Raw genomic sequence first — 8,146 nt, forward strand, 5'->3', positions numbered from 1 at the left:
AGGATTTACAGAGAACAACAAAGGTCAATTATTTACTTTAATGAAACCTGGTTCGACACTTATGATACCCCGGAAAAAGGTTGGGTTGGTATATTTAACCCCATTGAACATGTTTGGCACCAGCTGAAATCTGCCATTCGTCGTAACAATGTTTTTCCCCGTGTTAACCCCAATGCCTTCAAACCTATAGAAACCGAAGTTTTTAACATCTCTCCACAAAGTTGGGCAAATTCTGTTAAACATATAGAAAAAGCAGAACAATCGTATATACATATTGCAAATAATATAGAAAAAATAATAATTAGAACAGGCGATGATAGCGCTGGTTGTTATATTATGTGAATAATTTTAAGTAATTTAAGTAGGTAATAAAAATAATTTGTGATTTTATTTTAGTTTTAAACATAAATGCATACATAAATAAATAAATATTGTTTAGTATCTTTCCTAACAAAACCCCAAATAATTAAATTCTAAGCAAAGTACGGACCTGTTCGGTCATATTTCATTCTTACAGCTTGCCCGAGTCTTTCCTTAATTCGTATCAGTTAGTCACTTTCTTACATCTATGAACAGACTTTACCACCTGCAAAGTGCACGTTTTGGAGCAAAATCTCGTTGCCGTAATTAATGCACACGTCGGGGTCGATAGAGTCTAAACTTGTGTTTTTTAAGCACCCGTACGGCATTATTGCTTGGAATTCCAGTGTTTCTCTCCATAACCCTGGTGGAAGTATTAGGGTTAATTTTTATTTCTCCCAGAACCGTTAGTTCTTTCAAGTCTCTATCTCTGGCTAGGCCTCTATACGTCCTAGGCCGCGGTTTTGTAAAGGATCCGTATTCTTGTAGATGACGTTTTAACTCCAAAAATATTTTTGAGCTAGGTTGCCTTCTTCTCTGGAAATGTCGTACTTTTCAAAGTTTTCAAACATTTTTATAACTTGACGAAGAGACCACTTTTGATACTTGCTTATGTACCATGGCAATTGTTTTTATTTGATCATAGCTACCTAGATAGATACCGTAAAACTACATTGTTCAGAGTTAAGCTCAGCCTACTATGGTATTTATTAAAAATTACAGATATCTTTTTAACTACTTAATAAGTATATTTTATTAGAAAACTATTTTTTTTAAATTGGGGTATTCCATTAAAAAAAATGTAACTTTGCGTAATACCTTGTGAACTAAAGGCTTTAAGACAAAATCGGTGAAACAGGTAAAATGTAAAATTAAAAAATTCAAAAAATGTTTTTAAAAAAATTCTTCATTTTTACAAATAAAAAAGTTATAGAGGGTTTGTAGAAACGCACGCGTTTAAGAATCAGCCTGTAGCTCAGAAACGCCTTGACATATCGCGGTGCATATTAGTTTTGAGCTAACTATGATGCAAATGCTTACAGCCATAGAGGACCCTCGAATATGGACCACCCTATACAATAAATATAAATATGCGAGGGAAGTTTCCAAAGGTCTGGGAACTTATTCATCATGCTCAAGTCATTATAATAATAATGAAATATTAAAAAATATTATAAGACAAATTAATAGAAATATCATTTGGTAGCAAAGGGATAAGAAAGTCAAACATGTGCAATCAGTCTAGTACAGTAGTTTATAACTTTTTGAATGCGATACTCCTCTGTGTTATGAATACGCTGTTACAATGATTGAACTATTTAGTATCGCAAAAAGATCTTTTAGTATCCTGTGAGAGACAGTGATGACTGTAACTATGACTGTTACTGTAAGCAACCTTTAACTGTGCTAGTAACGTTCTCTCTAAATTTTCCCTGAGACTCTAGAGTGAGTCCTAAACTTTTGCAATTGTTATCAAATGGTAACAAGGTTCTCCATAGATAATTTTGCGTTAATGTTATCAATTTCATTGTCATTTCCTAATGCCATCACTAAGGAAAACTTTGGTATTGTCGGAATATCCGAAACTTGGTTAAATAACAGCAGAAGTTCAAATAATATTAAAATTGAAGGTTATAATTTTTTTCGACAGGGCAGACTCGGGCGAAGTGGAGGTGTGGGACTTCACAAAACTTGAACATTTTGAGCCAATCTGGCAAAAAATTCCGTTTGAATAAACAATAATAATAAATATAATGTGTTCGCAGAAAATTAATTGCAGAAAAAATATTTATGTAAATTATATATAATTATCCGCAAACAGGGACTGAAGGCAATTTAGAAATGGTCAGTTCAGCCTGAAAAGTATGTATAATAGGAAAAAATGTCCTCAAAATTATATATTTAAAAGCTAAGTTTTATGATACAACAGAAGTGATAGAAAAAAGGGATAAATAAAAATAAAATAAACATAAAGATTTAAATGCGTATTAAAACTTAAGGCATAATCTACAGCAGGCAATCTAAGGCAATCTACTACCCATCATGCATGTGTTTGTATTTTTTTTTAAAGAATTGACATTTAAAAATTTTAATCATCTAGGCACACTGTTGCATAGTGAGGAGGAGGCGATATGTAACCCTGAAACCTTAAATTCAAATTATGAACTGTTCTGTGTTTAATTTATTTACTAGATAAGACGGGCATTGATTATGTATAAGACTGTGGAACAAAACCGCAGAATGCAATTTACGTCCATTTTCATCGATAACCATTTAGTTTCCCGTAACTTATGTGATATTTTCATCCTATGTAGAAATCGTAGGCCACATTTTTGTACCCCCTGAATTCTGTCTTTGTCGATTATATCCGAACATGGTCCATAAACTACGTCACAAAAATTAAACTCGCTCGATACTTTTTTTGAAAGTAACTTCGAAATAATACCTTTAAATTTCCGTACGCTCTCTGTATACATTCATTGATATGCGGCTTAAAACGTAGAATGTAACCCTACATTTCTTGCTTGTTTTATGCATCCCCGATAATTTGGCTCCATTTAACTGCAGACCATTAACTTTTTTGGGCTGCTGCTGTTTTATTAGGTGGAAAGGAGATATAAAACTGTGTATCATTTGCGTATAAATATACAGTACTATCACGTAAACAATTGCTCAAATTACAAGTGTAAGTACCAAAAAGAAGCGCCTCCAAAATGGAGCCTTGGGGTACCCCACAAATGATATTTCGCTAGGTGATATACCTTTACTAGTTTTCTTTTTTACTAACCAAATTGATTTTAATAAATCCAATCGCGCTGTCCGAGAAATCAACAAATTGTCAAATCGTACATGAAGAAAATAGTACAAAGTAACAATTTATTACGTTCTATTTCATAACATTTCTATGTGGTATCATTGTGAATATACAAAATATTTAATATAATAATAATAAAGTATCAGTAGCTTAAAAAATCGTCACTATCGCTACTGTCGTCACGTTTATTAATTGTTTGAAACTGAAAATACATTTTCTTCAAAAAATTACGCAACGACTCTTTGGCACAAATAATGTTTAAGTACTTTTTGATGCAGTTCTTCTAGGGTTGAAATACTACTCACTTTATAAGCGTCTTAGGTTATACGCCTAAATAGATCTGCGTGTTGCTCTTTCAAAACTGGCGAAGTACCAGCATCTTCTCTCACTTCCCTCTTGACTATCCCAATTGAAACAATTTTTCTTACAGTTGACTTCGGAACTTTGGTCATGTCGCTTGTTTCTATTGCTGCTCCTACTTCTCCTTCTGAATTTCTTATAAAATTGTAAACAAATACAAAAAACAAGACAAATGGATCCGTTTTTTTATTTGCTTAGGTAGATCGACTTCTAAATTGTCATTAGGTTCGACTATCATCTCCACTTCGTTTTCAAGAATTACACTCATAAATATCCTGCTTGGTACACATTCCAGTTAATAAAAGATATAAAACAAAAAGCAAAAACACAGAAAAAATTCAAGAAAACTGGTGTTAGGGCCCACTTAGTCGAGTTTTAAAGGCCGGAGATGTAAAATTAAATCTCAGATCAAGACTGCTTATAGCGTTTACCTTGGCGCAGTGCAACAAGGTGTTTCTAATGATCCTCGTACTTTTTGGTCATATGTACACCAAAAAAATCAATCCACCGTAATCCCCGGTAACATGGATTCGACGGCAATGTCTTTGACGATCCCCCTTCTATTGCGGAAGCGTTTGCTACCTTTTTTGAGAGTGTATTTCTCCCTTCTGGTCCTTAGCTCACTCTTTGTAACATTTAAACTCAAGCACTATAATTTTCTATCCAATTACTGAAAATGAAATAATAAAGGCTGCAAAGAAATTAAAAAATAAAATGACCTCAGGACCAGCTTGAATTCCTTCTTTTTTAGTAAAAGATTGTACTAGTGTTTTTTCCAAGCCTTTATTTAAAATATTTAACCTTGCGCTCTCCTCCAAAATATATCCGCGATGTTGGAAGGAATCCAGGGTCTGTCCACTTTTTAAAAGTTGTGAAAGAAATCACGCAACCAACTATAGACCTATCACAATCTTATGCAATTTTTCTAAAACACTTGAGGTCGTTCTGTATTTTTAAGTCTGCCAGAAGCATTGTCTCTCCCTCTACTCCCGCTCTACAGTTACTAATTTGGTACAGTTTACGGAGTATGCAACAAGGGTGCTTGACAGTAAAGGACAAGTAGATGTTGTATATACCGATTTTAGTAAAGCATTCGACAAAGTCATGCTGGTTTGCTTCAGAAACTTAAGCGTTTTGGATTTGTCGATGGTGCAGTGATGTTTCTCAGAAACTACCTAAATGACAGGACACAGTACATATCTTACAATGGGTATACATCTAATAGATATTTCACAACATCAGGGGTGCCACAGGGTTCTAACTTAGGGACCATTACTATTTCTAATTTTTATCAATGACGTTGTTTCAAATTTCAGAACCTGTTATTTGAGGATGACTTTAAAATTTATACTTCCATTTCCAGTAGATATACTTTTTGACTGGTATATCTCAAATGAATTGAGTCTTAGCGTAGATAAATGTAAAGTTGTAAACTTCACTCGTAAGGAAGAAACTACCGATTTTCAATATAGAATCTCAAATATTGTTCTCCGACGTGTTATAGATACTAAAGATCTGGGCGTGCATTTCGATCAAAGACTTACATTCGTGAACCACATAACGAGCATTGTATCTGAGGCTAACTGTAATTATGGTTTTATATTACGCAACTGCAATTCTTTCACCGACTGTATTTTAGCTATGTTCAATCTAAGCTTGAATACGCCTCGGTTGTTTAAAACAGAAGGTGCGTATCCACCGAGACGCATAGACTACCAATTTTACTTCGAAAAATTTAATATGAACAGCCTGGCATGTAAGCGGAAGTGTGTGTCAGTTATCTTTCTTTATACATTGCTACACAACATTATAGGTAGTCCGAAGTATTTAGATATTCGTGTACCACGGCTCAATTCGCGCACCAAAAACACCTTTTAATGTGTTCGGGCAAGAACAAACCTATTAAAAAATTCGCCTATAAATATAGCATGTTCCAATTGTAATTGTGTTTTGGACGTGTGCGACATATTTAACTGTGGACTGAGGAAATTGAGAAATATATGTTTGTTGTCTAGCCGTCGCTGGCTTGAATCAAGATCCATGGTTATTCTAATTTCTTTGGAGCTCACTTCGTCAACCTGCTTGAACTACTCACTAGAATAGGTCAGGTTACATTATATTACATACTGTTTCTTTTTTTTGTTACTATGCTTTGCACTGTAAATTGATTGTTTTCGTTGAGCAATAAAACTATTATTATTATTATTATTATTATTATTATTATTATTATTATTATTATTATTATTATTATTATTATTATTATTATAGTAGTATAGTAAATGACCTAGTATCATCCATTGGGAAATCCAGTGACCCATATGTGTACCTTACGAAAACACCCTCTCCGTGTAAATCTTTCTTCTTAAGCCCGGTCTCTGAGAGTGAGATGTATGGCATTATTATGGGTCTAAACAACTCAAGTTCTACCGATTGCTTCGGCTTAAATTCAAAAATATTGAAACACACCATTGAGTACATCGTGGGTCCCCTGGCAGCCATAACGAACGCCGTGTTTTCGAGTGGCGTATTTCCTTCGGATCTAAAACTTTCAAAAATAATTCCCATTCACAAAAAAGACGATCAACATACACCAAATAACTTTAGGCCCATTGCAATTACCCCTATATTCGGTAAAGTCATTGAGAAAGCCCTGAAGGCTCGCCTGTCACTGTTTTTTGAGGAAAATAAACTTCTGTGTGAATCGCAGTTTGGCTTTCGTGAGGGGAAATCCACGACCCATGCACTTATGCACTTTGTGAACAGTGTGGTGCGGGGTTTCGATGCTGGCGACGTATCAAAGGCACTTCTGTACGACCTTACGAAAGCGTTTGACTGCGTCGATCACGATGTGCTCTTAAACAAATTAAAATTTTATGGCGTCAGAGGTATCCCTCTAAAGTTAATAAAATCGTATCTTAGTAACAGGTTTCAGTATGTTGAGTTTGGTGGAGTGTCGAGTGATGATGCTCTTCCAGTGAGCTGCGGTGTCCCACAGGGCTCGGTTCTTGGGCCGTTGCTCTTCATCATTTATATAAACGATCTGCCATTGTCCGTGCCAGATGCGAATGTCACCTTGTTTGCTGACGACACTGCCATTCTGTTAACAGCTAAGCATCAACGAATGCTTAGTGAAGATGTCAGCGTAGCAACAAATGTTCTCCAGCAATGGTTTTCTGCAAATAACTTAGTCCTCAATAATCAAAAAACTCAAGAACTTACCTTCTCCTGCAGTAAAGTCGACTATCTGTATCAAAATAATATAACCCTCTTGGGATTCGTAATTGACAGGACTCTGTCATGGTCAGGCCAGATTCATGAGGTCTGTGCAACGTTGTCTCGGCGACTGTTCCTACTGAGACATCTCAGCCATTGTCTAACCCCGGCGGCCCTTAGGATAGCCTATTTTGGGCTTTTTCATAGTGTGCTGTCTTATGGCATTGTGCTTTGGGGTGGGGTTGGATATACGGAAAGAGCTTTTCGTTTGCAAAAGAAGGCTGTGTGGGTCCTCTGCGGTGCCAACCCGATTGCCCACTGCAAGCCCATTTTCTCTGACTTCCAGGTTATGACGCTGCCTTCTACTTATATATACCGATCCATCCTGTATATTCACGAAAACGAGGATGTCTATGGGACACTTGGCAATAGACATGAGTATAATACTAGGTATGTTGACATGATCACCCCACCTCACTCCAGACTGACGTCCTCACAAAACAATAAGATTAATGTTAAACTGTATAATGTTCTCCCAAATAATATAAAAAATCCACCATACAGACAATTTAAAAAGAGAATGAAAAGTTTTTTTACTGATAATCCTTTCTATGATATTAATGAATACTTGTAGTTGATCAAACATACTACACTTGAATAGACCACTGCGTTAGTGTGTTAGTTCTCAAAAATTGTACAACCTTTTATATTATATATATAAATTCTTTTGTATTGTTAACCTTTGACGTACCATTTGTTGTTTTTGTGACGTATCTGAATGGCCAATAAATTCTATTCTATTCTATTCTATTCTATTATTATTATTATTATTATTATTATTATTATTATTGAATTCTGCATTGTTTTCCATATCTTCTTCTAACCGGGAACATCTGCTTCATTCCACGGTCTCCACATTTTAAAGCGTGACAAAACAGGAAGCTTCAAAAAATGTTTAATTATAAGATTCTAATAAATAGTTATCTGTATTCTCATGCCGTACCTTTATCTACCGCGAATATAATCTATAGTCTTAAAACAGACGGTTGTTTACAAATCGAAGAACTATATAGAATACACAAAAATACAGGAAGAAGAATGTCGTTAATCGACAGGCACACAAGACAAAAATGATTATTTTTAAACTTACCTGTAGGATAAATAGACTACAGGTACTTACCCTTACCCTTTGAACTATCTAGTGAAAACAGAATGGAAGGATCACAGTCAAATACCTCCGTAATACGTACGAACATATTGCAATTTATATTAAACTAAAAACAAAGATACTTATCACGTGATGTAAAAATCAGCAGCATCAATTAATCAAATTTAAAACGGTCCATTTATGTTTCAAATAAAAATTTCAAGCTTCTACAAATGGTCGGTACGGTCCAT

The 8,146-nt window shown here is 34.9% G+C and overlaps 1 long non-coding RNA gene across 1 annotated transcript; it reads right to left on the bottom strand.

Moving 5' to 3' along the window:
* Positions 1–6,044: 6,044 nt before the first annotated feature.
* Positions 6,045–7,019, bottom strand: LOC132706787 (uncharacterized). The gene is made up of 3 exons (XR_009619644.1): positions 6,755–7,019; positions 6,125–6,708; positions 6,045–6,074 (listed from the first exon to the last, which is right to left on the bottom strand). It is a non-coding gene; the product is annotated as an uncharacterized LOC132706787 (long non-coding RNA).
* Positions 7,020–8,146: the final 1,127 nt, after the last annotated feature.

This window comes from Cylas formicarius, unplaced genomic scaffold, assembly GCF_029955315.1.
Source record: "Cylas formicarius isolate icCylForm1 unplaced genomic scaffold, icCylForm1.1 PGA_scaffold_10__41_contigs__length_53128322, whole genome shotgun sequence".
In the NCBI taxonomy this organism is placed as follows: Eukaryota; Metazoa; Arthropoda; class Insecta; order Coleoptera; family Brentidae; genus Cylas; species Cylas formicarius.